The following is an 8,856-nucleotide window of genomic DNA, read 5'->3' as shown; positions in this document are numbered from 1 at the left end:
GGCCCAGAGACGTCCGGCCATCATCAGGTGAGTACACAACTACTGAAGAGCCCAGGTGCAGTCACGGTATTTATGCCGAATCTCGCGCATGTGAAATGTACTGGCATCCTACAGCGCATGCGTCAGGTGTTGACATGCGCAGCATAGCCGAGTTGTACGTGCTGCCCTCGGTGGTGGAAATAAAGGTTCATCTAGTCATTGAGTATCGAATGACACTGTCGATTCCGCTGTGATTGTATAATTTTAATAACAGGATTCCAATTTTTATCCAGCTGAAAGCCGTTGTCACGATTTATAAGATTATTGGCAAGACGTATTTCCACTGATTCCTTGATTACGGAATCCCAAAAACCGGAAACCGGGGATAAAATTTTTGTTACATTGTATTCCATTGAATGTCCCAAAGAAATACAGTGCTCTGCTACTGCCGATTTTGACGGTTGCCGCAGACGGGTGTATCTTTCATGTTCTATACATCGTTCATGGACAGTTCTTGTCGTCTGGCCAATATATGCAGCGCCACATTCACAGGGAATTTTGTAGACGCCTGCCTTCTTCAGTTGTAAATCGTCTTTAACGGATCCAACCAGGGCCCGGTTCTTTGCTGGTGGACGAAAGCTAACCTTGATTTTATTTTTCTTCAGTAATCGGCCTATTTTCGACGACACATTCCCGGCGTATGGAAGGAACGCAGTTGATTTAAAGTCATCATCTGCGTCCTCAGTGCGTTGCTTCTTGTTATGATAGTTGCGCATGGCCTTCCTTATTTGGCGAGAAGTGTAGCCATTCTCTTTGAAAACCTTCTCCAAGTGTTCTAATTCTGCGTGGAGGTTTTCATCATCCGATATTATATGCGCTCGATGTATTAAGGTACTGAGAACACCGGCTGTTTGTGCTGGGTGATGGCAGCTTGACGCCTGGAGATACAGATCTGTGTGAGTCGCTTTCCTGTACACAGAATGTCCTAATGACCCATCATTTTTACGGCGTACTAGCACGTCTAGAAATGGTAAAGTGCCCTCTTTTTCAATCTCCATCGTAAATTTTATGTTCTCATGTAATGAGTTTAAGTGATGAAGGAATTTCTCCAGTTCCTGTCTGCCATGAGGCCATACAGCAAAAGTATCATCTACGTACCGCCAGAAGACCGTAGGCTTTAAAACAGCAGACTCAAGTGCTTTCTCCTCAAAGTCCTCCATAAAGAGATTAGCTACCACAGGCGACAAAGGGCTCCCCATGGCGACGCCGTCTGTTTGTTCAAAGAATTCGTCATTGAACAAAAAGTACGTTGAGGAGAGTATATGTTCAAACAAGGCCGTCATTTCTGCACTGAATAAGTTACCAATAAGATGTAATGATTCCATTAAAGGCACTTGGGTAAAAAGTGAGACCACATCAAAGCTGACTAATAAATCCGAGCTGCTAAGCTTAACTTCCTTCAAGCGACTGACAAAATCCTCGGAATTACGTATATGGTGGCAACACTTACCCACATACGGCTTTAGTAACGAGGCCAGATATTTTGCTGTAGAATAGGTCGCAGCACCAATATTACTCACTATTAATCGTAGTGGGGCACCATCCTTGTGTATCTTCGGAAGACCGTAGAGTCTTGGTGGTACTGCATTGTGTGGTCTCAATCTCTTGATAACTTCTTCAGGTAGAGAACAGTCGTTCAAAAGGGTAGTAGTTTTCCTTGATATTCGGCTTTGCAGAAATGACGGCCTTGTTTGAACATATACTCTCCTCAACGTACTTTTTGTTCAATGACGAATTCTTTGAACAAACAGACGGCGTCGCCATGGGGAGCCCTTTGTCGCCTGTGGTAGCTAATCTCTTTATGGAGGACTATGAGGAGAAAGCACTTGAGTCTGTTGTTTTAAAGCCTACGGTCTTCTGGCGGTACGTAGATGATACTTTTGCTGTATGGCCTCATGGCAGACAGGAACTGGAGAAATTCCTTCATCACTTAAACTCATTACATGAGAACATAAAATTTAAGATGGAGATTGAAAAAGAGGGCACTTTACCATTTCTAGACGTGCTAGTACGCCGTAAAAATGATGGGTCATTAGGACATTCTGTGTACAGGAAAGTGACTCACACAGATCTGTATCTCCAGGCGTCAAGCTGCCATCACCCAGCACAAACAGCCGGTGTTCTCAGTACCTTAATACATCGAGCACATATAATATCGGATGATGAAAACCTCCACGCAGAATTAGAACACTTGGAGAAGGTTTTCAAAGAGAATGGCTACACTTCTCGCCAAATAAGGAAGGCCATGCGCAACTATCATAACAAGAAGCAACGCACTGAGGACGCAGATGATGACTTTAAATCAACTGCGTTCCTTCCATACGCCGGGAATGTGTCGTCGAAAATAGGCCGATTACTGAAGAAAAATAAAATCAAGGTTATCTTTCGTCCACCAGCAAAGAACCGGGCCCTGGTTGGATCCGTTAAAGACGATTTACAACTGAAGAAGGCAGGCGTCTACAAAATTCCCTGTGAATGTGGCGCTGCATATATTGGCCAGACGACAAGAACTGTCCATGAACGATGTATAGAACATGAAAGATACACCCGTCTGCGGCAACCGTCAAAATCGGCAGTAGCAGAGCACTGTATTTCTTTGGGACATTCAATGGAATACAATGTAACAAAAATTTTATCCCCGGTTTCCGGTTTTTGGGATTCCGTAATCAAGGAATCAGTGGAAATACGTCTTGCCAATAATCTTATAAATCGTGACAACGGCTTTCAGCTGGATAAAAATTGGAATCCTGTTATTAAAATTATACAATCACAGCGGAATCGACAGTGTCATTCGATACTCAATGACTAGATGAACCTTTATTTCCACCACCGAGGGCAGCACGTACAACTCGGCTATGCTGCGCATGTCAACACCTGACGCATGCGCTGTAGGATGCCAGTACATTTCACATGCGCGAGATTCGGCATAAATACCGTGACTGCACCTGGGCTCTTCAGTAGTTGTGTACTCACCTGATGATGGCCGGACGTCTCTGGGCCGAAATATCGTGGCAGAATGTCGACGGGATCCGGCTGCATACCCGGAAATTATTAGAAGAAGAAATACGCCGGGAAAATTTCAGAAGTTACATTTAGCTTGTCTTTACCATGGGGCCACACTATAAACATGTCATCAACGTACCTCTAAAACACTGTGGGTTTCAAGCTAGCAGATTCCAGCGCTTTCTCCTCAAAGTCCTCCATAAAAGAGGTGGCTACCAAGGGCAACAAAGGCCTACCTATGGTGACACTGTCAGTCTGTTCATAAAATTCATTACTGAATAAAAAATATGTTGAGGTAAAAACGTATTCAAATAAAGCTGAAATCTTTTTATTGAAAGTCTTTCCAATGAGAGACAATGATTCTGAAAGAGGAACCTTTGTGAACAATGACACTACATTGAAACTGACTAACATATCAGAATTTTTCAGTTTGAGTGATTTCAGTTTGTCAATTAAGTCCACAGAATTATGTATGTGATGAGCACATTTTCCAACCAGAAGCCTTAATAACGACACTAAGGGTTTGGCACAATCATGGGTTGGAGAGCTAATGTTAGTCACTATCGGACTGTAGAGGAACAACATTCTTGTGGATCCTGGAAGTCCATAAAGCTTTGGAGGAATAGCACCATTTGGTTTCAATCTTTGCACAGCTTCTGGTGGAAGGGGGGAGGCATTCGGAAGTGAAGCAATCTTCCTTACCACCTGGTTGGTGGGGCCTTTACTGATCTTCTGGTATGTGCTGTCACTCAGTAAACTGTTAATGTTTTCATGATAGTCATCACGAGGCATTAAGACAGTGGCATTACCTTTATCAGCTGGAAGAACCACCATCTCAGAAATCCTGGCAAAGCTTACATAGTGCAGCCCTCTCTGCCACAAATACCACAGATATGTTACTCCTTTGTGTGCGAGTCTTCATAACTGCTCGACAAGTCTTGCGTCTTACTACTTCTGCTGATTCTACAGAAAGAGGACGAACAGCTTCTTCAACTGCACTGATGAAAATTAGTATTGGTAAAACCTTTGGTGTGGGTGCAAAGTTCAGTCATTTACTTAAAACCATCATCGTAGCATTGTCCAAATCTTTATCCATCATATTAATGATGAAGTGTCAAATAACAGTTTCTTACTGTGAAGATGTCTCAAGTCGGCTAAACTTTGCCATCTGTCTCATTGTGGCTACCTCATGAATCCAGTCTGACCTGGCCCATGTTATACCATCAACCCAGTTCCATGAATTGTAGGGTAATTCCACAGATATCTTTAGATGCAGGCGATAAAGTTGTTCTGAAATCAGGTCCAAGATGGCTGGATGTTATTCAGCCAAAATATTAAAAGAAGAAACTGAATTTATGAGGCTGCATGCCAAGAATTTTATGGACGTCTTTACATTGTGAAAACATGAAGATGCACATTAAAGATATTGCTCTATAATTTTGCAGGTCCGTTCTTTTACCCTTCTTATATACAATAATCATCTGCACTTTTTTCTGGTCATTCAGAACTTTGTCCTGGGAGAGAGATTTACAAGCTAAGATAGGGGCCAATGTCATACAACACTCTTCGTAAAACTGAATTACAATTCCATTTGGATCTTGTGACTTATTTGCTTTCCACTATATCAGTTGTTTCTACCATTCTCCTGCGTAAATGATTTCTTAAAAGCAAAATTTAGAACTCCGCCTTTACTTTTGCTATCTTCTTCTGCTACATCAGACTGGTCAATGAGTGACTAGATAGAAGCCTTAGACCCAGTTAGCCATTTTATATAGGACTAGAATTTTCTCGGGTTCTCAGCAAGATCCAGTGCTAAGGCATGGTGGCGGTAGCTGTTGTAAGCTTTGCGCACTGATCTTTCTACAGATGCACAAATTCCTTTTAAGTTTTTGATGTCATCATTTGCACACTCTGCTTTGAATCAAGAATGCAACAGTCTTTGCTTCCTCAGCATTTTTTGAATTTTGTTGTTAAAGCACAGTGGTCCTTTTTCTTCTTTCTTTAAACTCTACCCATAATTCCTCAATGTCCATCATACTACAACTAAATGATGTCAATTCATTGTCTAATTGGGATGCTAACAACTGTCTCTAGCAGAAATACTCTCCTAGTCTTCTTGATTGATTTATTAATTTTAGCAACCAAAGCCACTATGCTGACATCATCGTCACTATTCCCTGTCTCTGTCCTGGCACTGTCAATTACGTCAGGCTTGTATGTAGCTATGAAGTCCAAAATATTTCCACTGTGTGTGGGCTATCAGACTAGCTGCTCAAGGCAGTTTTTGGAAAATGTGTTCAAAAGAACTTTGCAAGACTGTCTGTACCTCTTGCACTGAATCCGTGGATGTACAAGTCTATACTTGGTAGATTAAAGTCACTACCAATTAATACTGCATGATCAGCTTTTTTCCACAGTACTGCCTGTAGACTTCCGGTCAATAACTCTAAAACTGCTAATGATGGGTAAAAACATTCAACAATTAACATGATTTCACCTAGACTTGTTATATAACTTCACTGTCACACTAAAATTTGACCTCAGTAGAGACAATACTTTTGTCAACTCCAATGAACACACTACATTCTGTGGTGTCTAACCTGTCTTTTCAATACATGTTCTATGAATCACTAAATACCTCAGAGGTTCCTACTGTGGGTTTCAGCCAGCTCTCAGTCCCGAGAATAATTTGAGTGCCAGAAGCTTCCTGGAGGGCAGTAAATTCAGGAACTTCATTATGAATATAATTTACTGATAACAGTTTGACAGCCAAAGTGTTTTTACTCTGAAAGTGTTGTGATTTTGTTACCTGTGAGTTGTCTGGTGAGTGTTCAGCAGAGAACTTCAACCTATCACCTAGTCCAGGAAGCACCCATGTGCACTCCACAAGTACCCTGCTATCTGAGTAGCTGCTTCCTTTGTGTAGTGCACCCCTGACCTGTCAAGGGGAGTCCTACAATTCCTCACCCAACAAGGCAGATCCAAAAGTTCTGCTGCCAAGACAGTCACAGAGTCAATGAAGACTTCGGTTGAGACCCTCCACACTGCTCCAAACCAAAGGACCCCAATCGACTCTGGGAACAATGCTGCAAATTACGAGCTTCACTTGCACACCACATGCAAGCCAGCAGCCTCCACCACCTCTGCCACTTATCAGTATGAACTGAGGGTGGCTTCAGAACCAAAGCAACAGGCATTTTTGGTGCCAACAGGAGCCACAACTGCAGACGACTGCACCCTGCATGCTCGACAGCCACAGTGAAAGCCTCCTCCACATTTCAGATGAGGTCCCTGGGCCGGCCACAAAGAAATGACCAATGGGATAGACAAGGATATTCTGTTTGTTGGATGGGTGGCAGATGGTATTTTGTGTGATGCGGGTAGGATATCCCTCATCTCAGGGCACTGTGAGCATTATTAGAAGCCCTGGTAGAGGATGTGGTTGAGCTTTTCAAGGCCAGGGTAATACTGAGTGATCAGAGGGGTGCTGGTCGATGTCTGGTTAACAGGTTTGCTGGTCTCTTGGGAGCAGAGGGCATGGGATATTTGTTTACGGATGCAGTGGAAACATTTATTCATCACACACCCCACTGACAACAGCCAACCAAAGCCCCATATAGACCCCCTTTTAAAACAGTTCCATCCTCCCTCTAACCATTACCCTCCTCCCTTTCCACCTAGACATTGTCTGGTAATCTTTCAAGAATACCTCACTTCTAACTCAGCCTCATGTTCCTTTGCTAAATCCATCCCCAGTGAGTTCAACTTTACTCCTATGAAACAAACTGCTATCCATAACTTGAAAAATAGTTCAGACCTTTATCAACTTCCCCACAGATAAAAAGTTTTTGATAGTGTTGAGCCACAGTCATGTAATATTTTTTGAAAGGGTAAACCACCTTTTGACAGTGTATTACTATATTTATCTTCTGTACTATCTAGATTTTAGCTTTTATGCCATTATCAAGTACAATGCTAAAAGTTGTTATAAGGGTCTAACAACTTTTAGCATTGTACTTGATAATGGCATAAAAGCCAAAATCTATATAATACAGAAGATAAATATAGTAATACACAGTCAAATGACAGTTTACCTTGTAAAAGGGCAGTGGTCATGACTGCCTTGTGGCTCAGAGTTTTCAGCAACTTTCCAACACCTTTGCATAGAAACCTTTCCACTACAATCCCATCCCAGAAGTCCAACATGACCTCCAGCATCTCCTTAAGGCCTTAGATCCATCCCAAAACTTGACACAATCCATGTTGTCACACCAGCAAGCCCCCACACCCCACCTTATACCAACTCCACACATCCAGCCCCACAGGTCACCCTACTAATCATCCCATTGTGGCTGGGTGCAGTGCTCCTACAGAATGAATCTGTACTTTTGTTGACCAACACCTCCAAACTATTGTTTGTAACCCCTCATCCTACATTCATGATAGTGCTCACTTTCCTCAATGGCTCTCCACAATTCCTGTCCCACTACCACCAGACTTCTTGTTGGTCAGTGTAGACAGAATATCCCTGTACATGAACATTCCACATGCCTATGGCCTTGCAGCTATGGAATACTACCTTTCCCAACATCCTCCCGATACCAAACCCATCACCTCTTTCCTAATCCCTCTACCAACCATGTCCTGATGCACAATTATTTCACTTTTGAAAACTAAATCTATAAACAATCCATGATACTGCCATGGGTACTCGCATGGCACCATCCTATGCCAATTTATTTATGGGCTATCTGAAAGAATCCTTCCTATACAGTCAACACCTAAAACCTCTTGTCCATTTCAGACCCATTGATGACATTTTCATGATCTGGACTCATGGCACAAAAATCTTTGCTCATTCCTCTATAATCTTAACACTTATTCCCAAACCTGCTTCCCTTGGTCCCTCTCAACTCAACGAGCCTCCTTCCTAGGTGTTGATCTTATCCCTCTCAGATGGCTCCATGAATATATCAGTTCATGTCAAGTTCACCAGCCACCAGCACCCCCACTTCAACAGTTGTTGTCCATTACATGTCAAAAAGTCTCTTCCATACAGCCTTGCCACCAGTGGACACCAAATCTGCAGTGGAAAGCAGCAGTTGTCAAAATATACTGATAACCTCACCAGAGCCATTACTGACAAACAATATCAAATCCACCTCTCCATAATCAGATCCATTATGCCATCTCTTTCTCTGAATTCAGTAAATGTGTAAACCAGCTACTGATTAGGTCTCCTCTGATCACCCAGTATCACCCTGGCCTCGTAAAGCTCAACCACATCCTCCACCAAGGCTTTGACTACTTCTTGTCATGATCTGAGATGAGATATATCCTTTCCAAAATCCTACCTACATCACCCAACGTAGTGTTCCACCACTCACTAACTTACAGAATATCCTTGTCCATCCCTACTCCAATTCTGCATCCCATGGGTCATTCCCTTGTGTTTGAACCAGGTATAAGACCTGTCCCATATACCCACACACCATCTCCTACCACAGTCCAAACACAGGCATTTCCAACCCAGTAAAAGGCAGGGCCATGTGAGAAAAAAAAGCCCAGTTTATGTATCAGCTGTGCTGCAATTATTGTACAGCAAAATATGTTGGCACGAAAAGTAACTGCCTGCTCACATGGATGGCCACTGCCAAACTGTGACAAACAACAATCTTGACCATCCAGTTGCCAAACATACCACACACCACAATACAAATGACTTCAACAGCTACTTCAGTATTTGAGCAATTTGGATACTCCCTTCCAGCAAAAGTTTCTATGAACTACGCACATGCGAACTGCCTCTCGGGC

The sequence above is a fragment of the Schistocerca cancellata genome, chromosome 9 (assembly GCF_023864275.1).
Source record: "Schistocerca cancellata isolate TAMUIC-IGC-003103 chromosome 9, iqSchCanc2.1, whole genome shotgun sequence".
Classification (NCBI taxonomy): Eukaryota; Metazoa; Arthropoda; class Insecta; order Orthoptera; family Acrididae; genus Schistocerca; species Schistocerca cancellata.
The sequence above is the reverse complement of the archived record's forward strand: the minus strand, read 5'-3'. Positions refer to the sequence as shown.